This window comes from Chiloscyllium plagiosum, chromosome 16, assembly GCF_004010195.1.
Source record: "Chiloscyllium plagiosum isolate BGI_BamShark_2017 chromosome 16, ASM401019v2, whole genome shotgun sequence".
NCBI classification, from domain to species: domain Eukaryota; kingdom Metazoa; phylum Chordata; class Chondrichthyes; order Orectolobiformes; family Hemiscylliidae; genus Chiloscyllium; species Chiloscyllium plagiosum.
In genome coordinates, this window is record NC_057725.1 from 47,675,995 (window position 1) to 47,692,464 (window position 16,470).

General features: G+C 39.3%; 1 protein-coding gene across 4 annotated transcripts in view; it reads left to right on the forward strand.

Annotated features, from left to right (window-relative positions):
* The window catches only part of syt7a (synaptotagmin VIIa), a 671,470-nt gene that overhangs the window by 113,193 nt on the left and 541,807 nt on the right, over nucleotides 1–16,470 (forward strand). The window lies entirely within an intron of this gene.

Below are 16,470 nucleotides of genomic sequence, written 5' to 3' on the forward strand. Positions count from 1 at the left end.
GAAGTGATGTCACGTGTGATGCATGAGGAATTGTGAGGATTGGAAGTGGTTGTGGGAGTGGCCATGATGGGGGCGGAAGTGACATCATCAATCAGCGTGGGGGTGGTAGCTGCATCAGCCGCATGGCTCATGGTGTTTCCGAGGCCAGGGGAATCTTCTGGAATGTTTGAGGAGCGCTGGTTATGGAGGTGGGTAGATAAAAGTTTGTTGTACTTACAGTTTTTGATGTTTGAGATGGAGTTGAAATACTGTTTGTTGAGAGTATGGATTCTCCTGAGGATGTAGTACAGAGTGGGTCCTTTGCAATTCTGAGAGAGTGTGGCCCTCAGCTGAGGCAGGGCAGACTGTAGAGGTTAGGTACCGGCGCATTGCTGCAAGCGTGGAGCGGAGGATCTTGATGGAGAACCGTTGCTGGTGTTTTTGAATCTGTAATCTGTACTGTTTGTCCTGTTCAGGTCCGAACTCTGCTGGTTTAAAGGTGGTCCGGAGTCCGTGTGGGGTGAGTTGGTTACGGAGACAGGCACTGAGGAAGCAAATGTGGCTGTGATACCGAGTTTGTTTCAGGACATGGTTGAAGAGCTTCAGGGCTGAGGAAATGACCTGGGAGTTGTAGTGGGAGAGGGACTCCCTGAGATTCTTGTAGAGAGAGGAGGAAAACTTCTTCAAGGCAGGCTCAGTTATCAACCTATCAAGTATATTCTCAATCATGAGCAAAGAGAAGGATGGTGTCATCAGCAGTGCTGTCAAGCAGTACTTGCTCAGCAATAACTTGTTCATTGTTCAGTTTGGATTCTGGCCAGGCCGCTCAACTCCTAATCTTATTACAGCCTTAGTTCAAGCGTGGACAAGAGACAAATTCCAACAGTGAGGCGAGAGTGACCGTCCTTGACATCAAGGTTATTTGACTGAGTGTGGCACCAAAGAGCCCAAGCCCAACTAAAGTCAATTGAAATCATAGGGAGTTGGGAGGTGGGGGGGCTGCGGTGTGGGATCTCTCATCCAAGGCAACACTCTTCACTGTTTGGAGTCATACCTGGCACATAGATTGTTGTCATTACTGGAGGTCAGTCATCTCTGCATGTGTTCCTCAGGGTAGTGTTCTCGGCCTGACCATCTTCAGCTGCTTCAACAATGATCTTCCCTCAATAAGTGAGATGTTCACCAATGATTATATAATATTCAACACCATTCGAAACTTGTCAGGTGCTGAATAAGTCCATGTTCAAATGTAGCAAGACCAGATTTGACTGACAAGTAACAGCGTGTGAAACAATGACAGTGAGCCATAGGAGCTGAAGTAAGCCAGTCAGCTCTTTGAGTCTACTCCATCATTCACTGAGATCATAGCTGAATTGATGTTCCTTAATCCACTTTTCTGTTTTTACCTATAATCCTTGATTCTCTTATTGATTAAAAATCTGTATATCTCAACCTTGAACATTCTTAACTCACTGTGGTAAAGAATTTCGCAGATTTATTAACCTCAGGAAAAAATCCTCCTCACCTCTGTCTTAAATGTACAATCCCTTATTGTGAGATTATGCCCTCTGGTCCTAGCCTCTCCAACAAGGGCAATAATTTTTATCTGCATCTATCCTGCAAAGTCCCCAAAGAAACTTGCATGCTTTTATAAAGTTACCTCTTATTTCTTTATAATTTCAGCAAGAGGGAATCTAACTATCAACCCTCAACATTCATTCACATTGCTGTTAGCAAATTTCCCCCAGTATCAACCATATGACAACCAGCTGTATTAATACGGGGCTACAAGAGCAAATCAGAGGCTAGGAATTGTGCAGCAAGTAAGTTACTTCCTAACTCCCAAATGCTTGCCCACTACAGAGGACACATTCAGGAATGTGATGGAATACTCCACAGTTTCCTGAATGAGTGCAGTTTCAAGAACACTCAAAAAAAAAACTTAACACCATTTAGGATATTTGCTTGGCACCTCATCCACAAACATTCACTCCCTTCACCAGCAATGCTCCATTGCAGTAGTATGTATCATCTACAAGATACATACAGCAATTCATCAAGGCTCCTTAGCACCTTTCAAATCCATAATCTTTACCATCTAGAAGAATAAGCACAGCAGATACTTGGGGCCAGCATCACTTGCAAATTTCTCTCCAAACAAATCCATCATCTTTAACATGGAAAAAGATCACTATTTCTTCAGTGTCACTCAGTCAAAATTCTGGAATCCCCTCAGAGGAAATTATGGATGCATACACTACAGTACAACCTCAATTATCTGAACATCAGTAATCCAAACTTCAGGTTATCCGAACAAGATCTCAGGGTCCTGTAAAAACACTATCCATTATCTGAGCAATCCGTTATCCGAACAAAATACTCGCTGCCCTTCTCGTTCAGATAATCAGGGTTGGACTGTAAGTGGTTTGCAGTGATCCAAGAAAACAGCTCCTGATATTTTCTAATGGAGATCTGGAAATGAGTACTAAATGCTGGCCCAACCTGTCACATGGGTGAATTAAAGATAATTACCACAATAAGGCCCTGTGTGGATGCAAGTCTTGGAGTACCTTTGTTTTATTAGAAGCATAGATTGGAATGTAAGGAAGTAATAAAACCTTTTCAAATCACTGGTTAGGCCTCAAATTGAATATTGCATTCTATATAGGGAACTGCACTTTAGGAGGGATTTAAGGTCTTGGACAGGGTGCATAAACTATTTACAAGAAGCTATCAAGGATGAGGGATTTCCAAGAAATTTGGATATGGCTTCTTTGCATTTGAGCAGAGAAAGTTGGAGGAGATCTGACAGAGGTGTTCAAAAATAGGAATGTTGATGGAGTAAATATAATACAATGTTTCCATTGATAGAGTACCACTAACTGAACGGCCCAGACGAAATAAGTTGATTGATAAAATCACCAGAAACTTCATGAGGCAACTCATGTTTTTTAAAGAGTTATTGCGCTCTGAAATGTTCTCCCTGAGAGAATGTTAGGAGCAGATGTCATAGTGACTTTTTAGGGGATAAATGTTAGAACAGAAAAAACACAAAATGTAAAAATACCTAAGTACCGGGACTCAGACATTGTGGCGCTGAATTGCTTTGTTCCAGTATCATTGTAATAAGTTGAAGACCTAATATACACTGGTGACTGCACATTAATCAGTTCATCAGAACTTTGTGCACTGTAGAATTTAGCTTGAACTATGGAGAGATGATAATGTGGTCATGGGGTTCAGGATGAAACTATGTGACTCAGATTAAGTATCTAGTTACTTTTGTTAGTAATACACCTGTTTTATCCTCATGAAGGATGATGGTGATTAACTATTGTGGTATGGTGTACAGATTCTCTGACTGAAAGCAGAACTGATAAATCATAGTATTCATTCATCTGAAGATGCTGTGATACTTAATTTCAGGCATCTTGTTTTCACTTTAATTTCATAAAAATTCAAAGAATGCCTTCAAGTGATTGATTGTGAGAGAACATGAAAGACTGGTTATTATTGTGCATCACTTTTCACTATGAATATCAGGTCAAATGATTTTAATTAAATTCTGTAGAAAGATATTACATCTTTATTGTAGTTTTGAAAAACCTCACATTGCTAACATTATATTTTATCTTGCAAACTGATGCCATTTGTGATTTAATTAGCAGACTGTTTACAACAGAAATAGCATTTACAAAGAATTGTTTACAAATTGAGATAACCATATTAGTATATTATAACAGCAAACATTTCAAACTGGATTCCAAGATTCCTTAAAGGTCCATTGAAGAGTCAACACTTGTTTAGAAAAAGACATAGTATGCATAGTGTTTTGAGTTCAATACTTTTGGTGTATTTGTTGAATTATTTACATCTTTTATGTGTATGTTTATTTGTGTGTAAAAATACACATGCAAAGGCAGCATGCAAGTAAGTCAACAAATACACACAAAAAACCTGATTTCAAGAGCTGTTCTTGTATTCAAGGAATGGGGGTCTTCTTGACACTCAGAGTTTGTAGGGGAATGGGTTGCACACATTATAGATGGAACTTTGATTCCATAATGTCTGTGCAGTGGACTTAAACATCCAATAAAAAATATCATTTGCCAATGATACAATGTTGGCAGTACTACAAGCAATGTAAAAAATCTATTAATTTCTTAGTAATTTTATTGTGCAAATAATCAAAATTTTGGGAAATTGATTTTAATATCTAATTATAGGAGAGCATTCACTGGGTGTTTGTTATGACCAAGCTGTGAGGAATGCAATGCTATTCTCTAGTCAAACTGTTCCATGGATCACATTAGATTTAAACATATTTTACCCAAGTCCAACATGAACAACTTTATGCTTCACTTATTATTATAGTTAGAATTTTAAAAATCCATAAAACAGGTTTCTTTCCTAAACACAAAAGTTACTGTAACCCATCCAATGCAGATACAGAATTGTTTAACTCCAACAATTTACAATGTGGAAAAACTCAAAACACCTAAGTAAAGGGAGAAAAAAATCACCACAGAGTTCACTTGAAATACTTTCTGACCAAGTTTGATTTTTTTGGAAGGCTGAAAGGATAGGTATAGATTGTTCTGGCTTTGGCAATGTTGTAATTGTCAAGTTACATGTCATACAATGTTATCTCCAGGGTCTTGGCACACATTAGTTGTTTAGAAAATGTAACACAGAAAAATTCTTTCAGTCACTGTCTTCCAGAAGAGCAATGAATCTGATGCTGTAGTCATCACAAAGGTGCTTCAGAAATGTGAGACATGAGCTGGTCAGCTTGTTCTTATCAGGCTTTCCTCAACTAACTCTAAAACACACAATTCAAGCAGGACAGACATAAAAGTCAGAAATAAACCAGTCAGGCTTTGTACAGGACATTGGTTAGGCCACTGATGGAATATTCTGGCAATTCTGGTCTCCTTCCTATCGGAAAAATGTTGTGAAACTTGAAAAGGTTCAGAAAAGATTTACAAGGATGTTGCCAGGGTTTGAGGATTTGAGCTATGGGGAGAGGCTGAACAGGTTGGGGCTGTTTTCCTTGGAGCGCCGGAGGCTGAGAGGTGACCTTATAGAGGTTTACAAAATTATGAGGGGCATGGATAGGATAAATAGACAAAGTCTTTTCCCTGGGGTCAGGGAGTCCAGAACTAGAGGGCATAGGTTTAGGGTGACAGGGGAAAGATATAAAAGAGACCTAAGGGGCAACCTTTTCATGCAGAGGATGGTATGTGTATGGAATGAGCTGCCAGAGGAAGTGGTGGAGGCTGGAACAATTGCAACATTTAAAAGGTATTTGGATGGGTTTATGAATAGGAAGGGTTTGGAGGGATATGGGCCAGGTGCTGGCAGGTGGGACTAGATTGTGTTGGGATATCTGGTCGGCATGGATGAGTTGGACCGAAGGGTCTATTTCCATGCTGTACATCTCTACAACTCTATAACTGTACAAAGCACTGGTTAATCCACACCAAAAGTTTTGTAAGAATTTCTTGCCACATGCCTTGGGAAGGATATGTTGGCACTTGAGGGAGCGCAGTGCAGATTTACCAAAATAATCCTGGGCTAACTCAAATTCCTTTGAGTGAGAATGTTAAGGAGTGATTTTATTGCATGTGTAACTGTTAATCTGAACAGAGACTGTCGATTGGGAAGAACACTTTTTGATGATCTTAGTGTTTTGAACTTAGACATAATCAAACCTTAGAGACAGAACTTGTGACCTGAAATTAGCAAATCACTTTGTACAAAATGTGGTAGAGATTTTAAGATTTATTCCAGAACTGACAATTGATGCTAGATTAATTCAGTTTAAAACCAATTTATACCTTCGGCTAACAAAAGTCTATTAAGGGATTTGAGTTTGGAATGTGATTTTAGTTTACAGGTTGATCAGGATCTTGTTGAATGGTGGAAAAGGTTAGAGGGACTAAATGGCTATCTTCAGTTCACATATTTCTGAACTATCAAGCACAAATCACAAGAAATGTGAAATGCACTTGAACCTATTACTCTAGTCAGTCCAACATAGCTTAAATGCATAGCAGTTGTACTAACTCCTACATTAGTTTTGTCTGAAGAAATTTTGGAGATTATACTGACAGGCAAAAAATACTCTTGAATAATTTCAACCAGATTCAAATGTGTGGCACTGGAAAAGCATGGCAGATCAGAGAGCATTCAAAGAGCAGGAAAGTCGACGTTTCAAGCTATCCTTGGATGCTGCCTGACCTGCTGTGCTTTCCAGTGCCACACATTCGACTCTGCTCTCCAGCATCTGCAGTCCTCACTTTCTCCTAACAATTTCAACCAGACTACATTAATGCAACACAATGTTATTTATGATTGTCTGATGAAGCTGTTTATTCATTAATCTAGTTGCATGCTCAGGATCCTCCTGGAAATGTTTGAATAAGGATATTTATGACACCTTGCCCAATGCGGTTACAATAATGGAGATTTTATTATGCAACAGCTGACTGAGCGAAAAGTGATTGGACTATTAATGTATTTCGATTGAAAATCACAGTTTATTTTCAATTAATCAAATGTCCAATGCTTGTTGTGGTCAATTTACCCCATCTTCCACCCCCCCCCCCCCCCCCCCCGCTCCACCTCCAAGAAAAACCCACATGGATAAATAATGCATTAAGTTAGATTAAAAGGCTGAAACTTATTCAATTGAAAAAGAAATAAGCAGCTTGTAGCAAGACAGCATTGATACAGTCTATGTAAGCATGAGGAAAAACCTTCAACATGTCTCTGAAGGTCTTTCAAATTAAAATATAGCAAAAGGAATATTTTATGACCAAGCTCAATTTGAATATAATCTCCCTTTATTAAAATACACATTCTTTGTTTTAAAAAAAGTTCAAAAATGACTAGATACTCACTAAATTGTTCCTAATCATAGATGGTCTTATCTTGGTCAAAGTGTTCACAATGTGCTCATCGTCCTTCATGCTACATTAATTCTCTTTTTCTTTTCTACACAATGTTGCACAATTTTCCACCATATTTTATTTTGATGTGAATTATTTGAGATGTATTTTATTTGTGGATGGATCCACTCAATATCTGTGATCAATCTATATATATCATTCTTGAATTGAATCTTAAAATCCTCACTGCTACAAATGGAAAGTGCTCAGTTAACAAAATCCCACTGGAAGAGTCAATATTTGGAAACAATAGCTGATTTGATGCTTGTGATTTTGTAAGCTGAGTACTTGCCATGTGTTGCACTCTGTTGTCTACATGTATTGATTGTAGAATCCAAATTATAAATAGATGTTACACAATTCCCAACAAATTTAAATATAAATTGGTTTCATAAGCTACAAGGAGAAATTGTTTGAACAGGCTGTCAATTTTGCTTGCTAAAGGGAGTACATAGTAAATCCTGCCATTTTATCTCTGAATTTTCTTCCTAAAACAAGATTCATCTATGCGATTATTAAGGGTTGTTTGATGTCAACAGTCAAGTAACCCAAACATCAGCCCCCAGAAAAGAATCCGCCAAAGTTCACAGAAACCACTGCTCCAACATGGCACGGTGGCACAGTGGTTAGCACTGCTGCCTCACAGCGCTAAAGACCTGGGTTCAATTCCAGCCTCAGGCAACTGTCTGTGTGGCGTTTGCACATTCTCCCCGTATCTGCGTGGGTTTCCTCCGGGTGCTCCGGTTTCCTCCCACAGTCCAAAAATGTGCAGTTTAGGTGAATTGGCCATGCTAAATTGCCTGTAGTGTTAGGTGAAGGGGTAAATGAATGGGGCTGGGTGGGTTGCTCTTAAAGAGGGTGGCACGATGGCTCAGTGGCTAGTACTGCTGCCTCACAGCACCTGGGTCCCAGGTTCGATTCCAGCCTCAGGTGACTCTCTGTGTGGAGTTTGCACATTCTAAATTTGCACATGGGTTAAATTGCCCATTGTGTAAGGTGCATTAGTCAGAGGGAAATGGGTCTGGGTGGGTTACTCTTCGGAGGGTCGGTGTGGACTGATTGGGCCAAAGGGCCTGTTTCCACACTGTAGGGAATCTAATCTAATCTAATCTAAACATACAACAGCTTTTCCACCAACCTTGTATTTCTATCCCAGGTACAATTTTCAAGGCTTAATACAAACATCATTGGAAAGTGGGACTAACAGGTACTAAATGCAATTTCTTCCAGTGCAGAAAAGGCATCATCTAGACACCTTAACAATTGAACTTAACCGTCCTATAAGTTCCACGTGTCTCAATTTTTGTTTTTGTGACTATTGTGACTTCTTTCCCTAAAACAAATACAGTGGCAATATTGTAAATCTAATAAATTATTTCAAAAATATACTATATTCATAAAAAAACTTAGTTACAAATGAAGTTTGATTCTGTATGGGAGCATGTCAAGAAGGCAAGCAAACAAACATTGGAGTTTGATTCTGTCCAACAAGCAAACCAAAGACAACTCCTTCTTGTACAACTCCATTTAGATGAATTTCAAGCACCAGGATGGTCCAATAACTGAATGGACTCCCATTTAACTTCTGCAAGAAGACCTTGGACAGGGTCTTTTCCCATTGTACCTTGGCAGCAACTGCCCCCAAAAAAGCTTTCGTGCTTCCCTCAGTGCATAGTCCTGGACCTTAGAATGTGCCAGCCTGCAACACTTGGTTGAGGTCAATTCTTTTTTCTAAATGACCAACAAGTTTTGAGCAGACCAAAGAGTGTCTTTCACCGAGTTGATGGCCCTCTGGGTGCAGTCGATATTTGTCTTGGTGTGTGTCCCGGGGAGCACACCATTCCTTTTACCACCTTGGATAGTTTCTTTTTCCATGACACTGCTGATTTTAAGCCGGTGTTTACAACACGTTTGAGTTAATTGAATGCACATATGCAGAGATGTGGTTGTGAATTCTAGGAAAGCTTTTAGGTAGTAAATTTAAAAGCCACATAAAATGTTTACCAGTATTTCACTGACTCACTCAACTTCTATTTTCTTGTTGTACTATAGATGCAGTTAACCCTTGTTATTTAGGCTACACTTGATTTTGCATATCAAGCTCGTGCAAAGTTAAAGATCACTCAACGCCAGGTTATAGTCCAACAGGTTTAGTTGGAAGCACTAGCTTTCAGAGCGCTGCTCCTTCAGGTAGTTGTGGAGTATAAAATCAAAGGACACAGAATTTATAGCAAAAGTTTACAGTGTGATGTTACTGAAATTATATACTGAAAAAGACCTGGATTGTTTAAGTCTCTTGTCTTTTGGAATGGGCATGTTGGTTTCAGTTCTTTCATATGTAAATCCCAGAGCTTCCTTAAAGTTACATTCTCAAGTGAACTTTAACAATAGGTGCTGTGTTGGCCCAGATAATGCATTGAAGGTGTGAGGTGCCCTGTCTGAGGCTGTCTGTGCCCCAACGTTCAGACTGATTCTAATCTAAAAAAGGGATTTATAGAATCTTACATGGATTCAGGCAGTTTTTGAGCAAAATAAAGTGCAATTTTGTAAGTACAAATTCATCCCACAGACATATATGTGTGCGTGTGCAATTAGGTTTTTTTTGTGTGGGGTGGCGGGGGGGGAGGGATGAGGGGTGGTTTGAGTATCTGTGAGACAGTGTGGGTATGTGTATGTGTGTGAGTCTAAAGAGGTATAAGTATGTGAGAGGCTGCGTGTGTGCGTGGGAGTGTATGTGTGAGCATTTGAGAGAGGGTCTGCAGTGAGTGTATGGGTCTGTAAGTGTGTGTGTGTGTGAGAGAGAGAGAGAGACACACACACAGTCTGTGTGTGTAGTGCAGTGGGGTCACCTGTAGTGTAACATGAACCCAAGGTCCCGGTTGAGGCCATTCCAATGGGTACCGAACTTGGCTATCAGCCTCTACTCGGCCGCTCTACGTTGTTGCCTGTCCTAAAGTCCGCCTTGGAGGATGGTCACCCGAAGGTCTGAAGTGTTTTGCGACTGGGAGGGAACACCCCTGTGTGTTGGTTGTTGTATGGTGTCCATTCATCCGTTGCTGTAGCCTCTGCTTGGTCTCACCAATGTACTATGCCTCTGAGCATCCTTGCCTGCAGCGTATAAGATAGACATTGTTGGCAGAGTCACATGAGTACCTGCCATATACATGGTGGGAGGTGTCCCCACATGTAATGGTGGTATCATGCAAAGAACCCTTGCATGCTTATTGGGAGTTATTTTTCTTCCACTCTCATTGGTTTTAGTCTGGGATGAAAATAATCATGAGTACTCATAGCTTTGGAAACAAGACCTCTACCTTCCTGCATTGTGGTAGAACCGTCTACTGAACGATAGCATCCTTTACAAGCCAGGTTATCCAATTTTGACTGTTCTCTGGCAAAATATAACTTTGTCTTGGGACACCATTTGACTGCCTTGCAGAAGATACAACAAAATGTGGATTGTCTTAGTTTGTAAAGTAATTGATTTGCTTGGGTTAAAATGTGTTTGCTAGAACCAGTTATTTGAGTCAAGCAGTACCATCTCTTCCCCTTTTTGAGAATTGCCTGATTTTTGTTGATTTATGTAATTACATTTCATCAATAAAAATGACCTCATTCCAATACTTCTTTATTGCCAAAACTGATCTACTTTTCATGAATTTAAAACATCCAAACATGACATCATAAATGTAGACCGATTTTCCTTTGGGAGGCATTAATGACATTATACGTGAACTAAATCATATCTTAAGATCGTGTTATATCTATAAAAAGAGAAAACTAACTCCTTTTGAATAATTTTGTTCTTTCCCTATTTAAAGTTCTAAATTAATTTTGTTAGAATGTTACTTGTAGTTAGTCAATGATGACAAGACGTCTAAATGGGTAACTTTCTTTGCACCAAATTGGGGTCTTAATGGATTAATGTACTTCCTGCAAGATGAGTATCTGGGGACTAAAAACGTAATGCTTGGATATTGTGTATTCTGAGCAGTAGCCATTTAATTGTGTTCTTCGACACTTGATGCAGAACATATCATCGAAAACTGTGCTTTATAAATTTACTGGCTGGGAATCCAAATTGAATTTTTAAAAAGGCTAAGACCACATTCCAGTGATTTGATATTACAGTCAAATGTGGCTACAGCGTTGCTTCACTGAACCTTCTACATTGCAAAGCCATTGAAATGAAGACAATCTGCCAAATGAGCTACAACAAGAGTAATTAAGTTCCAGGAGTATGAATGAAATCCTCTGCCAAACATAGCAGAGGATCAGGACAATGTTGTGGGTACTCAAATGAGTGGAGACAACCTACTAGCCACTATTACTTTGACAATGGGACTTTGTTATGAATGGAATGTCCACATACATAGTATTATCATGTAAACAAGGCAACTGGAATAGGCTGGACAGTATCACATTTTGTTTGTGGAGAGACATAAGGTCATGTGATAAGCCACTTGCACTTAATGAGTTTAAGTAATGATTTTCTCTGCAGAATAACACCAGTAACTGATATGCTGAAGGAGCAAGATCCTGAGTACGACTAAAAACAAAGTGCTGGAGAAACTCATTATGTCTGGCAGCATCTGTAGAGAGAGGTACTGTTAACATTTCAAATAGAGTATGACTCATTGGAACTGAGAAACAAAAACCTTTCAATTCTGAAGTCATATTTGATCTGAAACATTCTCTCTCCACATGTGCTACTAGGCCTACTAAGTTTCTCCAGCACTTTTTTTTGACTTTGGATTAACAGCTTCCACAGTACTTTGTTTCATTAGACCCTGAATATGTTTGCTCTCTCACTTTGTCTCCAGACACCTTGTAAGTTTAAAGCCCATCTGGTAATTTTACCTATCCAAGTGCTGCATAAAGGGATTTTAAAAAGATCTTGCCCAAGCACCTGATAGCTCCAAAAACATGAATAAATTGTCAAGCTATGTTTTTAGAACTTGATACTGAATGTAGCAGGATCATCAGGTTTATTTCGATGGCCAAAAAGTCATAAACATTCAAGATCTGACTAGCCCTTTAACTTCACTGGATTCTAAGTTGCTTAATCTATTCCCTCACATTTTTGTGTGGGTATGGGAATGTCAGAGCATTTTCAAAAATTATTTTACTTACAGCAAGTTAAATACAATAAAAATAATCCTTTTTATTTGTTATAAATCAAAGTTTATCCCTTTATGATTATATCTCAAACAGTTAAATTTGCCAATTTGGGGATTATGTAAATTTTTCCCAAAAAAACTCTTGCCATCAAGCAAGAAACTAGAGAAGACAGAAGACACTCACATCTGATTGTAACAATATTGAAAAAGAAATAAAATGAAAAGTCAAATAAACCAAACTATTTCCATATAATGCAGATTTAAAGATTTTAAAACACAGCAAAGCACAATGCTATTATTCCCAACAACATCTGAATACAATACTCCAACAGCAATGAGAAATCCCTCCTCTGCCACACACAGAGGTTAACCCTTAGCTGTTTTTTTTTCAATTCTAGGTCATGAGAATCTGATAGCCTTTTCCTTGTTTCATCATATAACTGAGATTCGACTTTCTGAGCTCCACATAATCCTGCCAGGATTTTAATCACACGTTTCTGGTCTGGAACTTCAAACCAAAGCTCTGCTTCTAAAGAAACCTGTTTCTGAACAGTCCCAAAGTATTTCCCTCTCTTAGAAGCAACTGTTTTATCTGTCCACCTTCAGCCTAGACTTTCACAAACCTGAATTAATAATGTAACGTTTACAACATCATTTAATAATGATTAACAAAGAGCTACCAATACATAATGTATGCATTTTTTAATAGAATCATTTTAGCCAAGGGATGATCATATCTGAGAACACTGAAAATTTTACTGCGTATATGAGAAGTGGAAATAAAGTATATTGTATATTATAAACTTCTAAGGTTGAAATGTTAATCTAAATTGATGTTGCTTTTTTGTGAAAGAGATTGATAAGTTTGTCTTTTTGGGACCATGGTTTTAAATCTGTATGTGTCAGGGAGTAGATGACTGCAAGGAGCTGGAGGATTAATGGAAATTTAATGGCAATAGTTTTTTATATTATGGTGTATTATGAGGAAATACTGAAGCATTAGCTGTAGCACAGTCTTAGATGAGTAAGTTTCTTTTCAGGAAAAGAAAAAGCTTTTGGATCCAATTTCAAAGGAGATCCAATATGAGTCAGAAGCAAGTATCATCTCTCCTAAAGGAAAAAAAAGTTACTTCAGCGCAAGGACTGTAGATTGTGAAAACCTCCATTCAGAAAAGTTGTTTATAACTCTGAACAAGGAAAATGGCTTGACAGTTTGCAGTTCATAATCTGAGGAGAGGCAGTCAGGTCAAACCTAGTCATTTGGTAGAGAAAGAAAATGTATCTGGATTTTGATTATTTGTAATGATATAGAAGATGGTATTAGTAATAACATTAGCAAATTTGCTGATGATACTAAGCTGGGTGGCAGGGTGAAATGTGAGGAGGATGTTAGGAGATTACAGGGTGACCTGGACAGGTTAGGTGAGTGGTCAGATGCATGGCAGATGCAGTTTAATGTGGATAAATGTATGGTTATCCACTTTGGTGGCAAGAACAGGAAGGCAGATTACTACCTAAATGGAATCAATTTAGGTAAAGGGGCAGTACAAAGAGATCTGGGTGTTCTTGTACACCAATCAATGAAGGTAAGCATGCAGGTACAGCAGGTAGTGAAAAAGGCTAATAGCATGCTGGCCTTCATAACAAGAGGGATTGAGAATAGAAGCAAAGAGGTTCTTCTGCAGCTGTACAGGGCCCTGGTGAGACCACACCTGGAGTATTGTGTGCAGTTCTGGTCTCCAAATGTGAGGAAAGACATTCTGGCTATTGAGGGAATGCAGCGTAGATTCACGAGGTCAATTCCTGGAATGGCGGGACTACCTTACGCTGAAAGACTGGAGCGACTGGGCTTGAATACCCTTGAGTTTAGAAGGCTGCGAGGGGATCTGATTGCGACACATAAGATTATTAAAGGATTGGACACTCTGGAGGCAGGAAACATGTTTCCGCTGATGGGTGAGTGCCGAACCAGAGGACACAGCTTAAAAATACGGGGTAGACCATTTAGGACAGAGATGAGGAGAAACTTCTTCACCCAGAGAGTGGTGGCTGTGTGGAATGCTCTGCCCCAGAGGGCAGTGGAGGCCCAGTCTCTGGATTCATTTCAGAAAGAGTTGGATAGAGCTCTCAAGGATCGTGGAATCAAGGGTTATGGAGATAAGGCAGGAACAGGATAGTGATTAAGGATGATCAGCCATGATCATATTGAATGGTGGTGCAGGCTCGAAGGGCAGAATGGCCTACTCCTGCACCTATTGTCTATTGTGTATTGTAAAGTGATGGTGTTGGGGAGTGGATGGGATTTTGTTTTTCTACATGTTTTGAAATCTTTGAAACTTTTAAAGCTATTTAGCTTAATTCAGTTTACTTTAGATTTTTATTTCTTATACAGTAAACCGTTTTATTGTTAAAACAAAATCTACACTCTTGTGTGCTTATGTATTAGTGAAAAATCCCGATGTTAAATTAGAATAAAATAATTTATCAAGCCAAATTCCATTCTGGGGTCTGAATTGCTGATGTGGCAACAATTCAAGTCAATAATTATTTCACCATAGTTAGCAGCAACACTATTTCTGAAAATTATTTCAAACCTCACTCCAAGACTGAAAAATATAACCTAACCTGACTAATCTGTGTCTGTGAAGTAATGAACTCTCCTTTCAGATGAAATGAGCTATTACATATTCTGCCTGCCTTTTCCAATAATTCCGATGAATACAAAATATCCCATGGAACTATTTGAAGAGGAACCTGGGATATTCCCATATGTCCTGGCCGATATTGAATGATCAACTCGAGTATTACACATACTAACAGATCAATCATCTTGTGATTGGTTATCAAATCCTGCTGGGCAAACAAGGGTCATCACTGCAAAATTCTTATATGCAGTAATATGCGAATTAAGAAAATAAGGCAATGTATGCAGGGAATGTGAGTTGCAGTTTGTGTTCATGCTAAATTTAAGTCTTTGTCTATTCTTGAGCAGAATAATCACAATGATGTTCCATGACCATGCTGTATAAAATCATAGGCATGCATCTGAAATTCTATCATTGCTGAGTTTCTGATTTCAACTGGTCTCGTCTGAGTGAATTCCAGATTCTTTCCATGGGAAGAGTCATAGAGTCATAGAGATGTACAGCATGGAAACAGACCCTTCGGTCCAACCCGTCCCACCTGCCATCACCCGGCCCATATCCCTCCAAACCCTTCCTATTCATATACCCATCCAAATATCTCTTAAATGTTGCAATTGTACCAGCCTCCACCACATCCTCTGGCAACTCTTTCCATACACGTACCACCCTCTGCGTGAAAAAATTGACCCTTAGATCTCTTTTATATCTTTCCCCTCTCACCCTAAACCTATGCCCTCCAGTTCTGGACTCCCCAACCCCAGGGAAAAGACTTTGCCTATTTATCCTATCCATGCCCCTCATAATTTTGTAAACTTCTATAAGGTCACCCCTCAGCCTCCGACGCTCCAGGGAAAACAGCCCCAGCCTGTTCAGCCTCTCCCTGTAGCTCAGATCCTCCCACCCTGGCAACATCCTAGTAAATCTTTTCTGAACCTTTCAAGTTTCACAACATCTTTCCGATAGGAAGAAGACCAGAATTTCACGCAATATTCCAACAGTGGCCTAACCAATGTCCTGTGCAGCCGCAACATGACCTCCCAACTCCTGTACTCAATACTCTGACCAATAAAGGAAAGCATACCAAATGCCTTCTTCACTATCCTATCTACCTGCGACTCCACTTTCAAGGAGCTATGAACCTATACTCCAAGGTCTCTTTGTTCAGCAACACTCCCTAGGACCTTACCATTAAGTGTATAAGTCCTGCTAAGATTTGCTTTCCTGAAATGCAACACCTCACATTTATCTGAATTAATCTCCATCTGCCATTTCTCAGCCCATTGGCCCATCTGGTCCAGATCCTGTTGTAATCTGAGGTAATCCTCTTCGCTGTCCACTACACCTCCAATTTTGGTGTCATCTGCAAACTTACTAACTATACCTCTTATGCTCGCATCCAAATCATTTAGATAAAGTTAGTTGAAAAAAGCCAATGATCAAGTCTTCATGGCTATTTTTCAGTTAAGGCTTATTGCACAGCATCACTATCATCACTAGTATAATATAATTTTATGTAAGTAAGTAGATACTTTGCAAATAGATTCAGCTGGACTGGAGGCCTGTGACCAGCGGAGTTCTACAAGGGTCAGTGTTGGGTCTGCTGTTGTTTGTCATTTATATAAACAATTTCGATGAAAGTTTAGGGAGCAGAGTTAGTAAGTTTGCGGATTACACCATAATTGGTTGTATAATGTAAAGTGAAGAGGGTTATCTTAAGATTACAAAGGGATCTTGATTAATTGGGCCAAAGGACTGAGGAGTAGCAGATGGAGT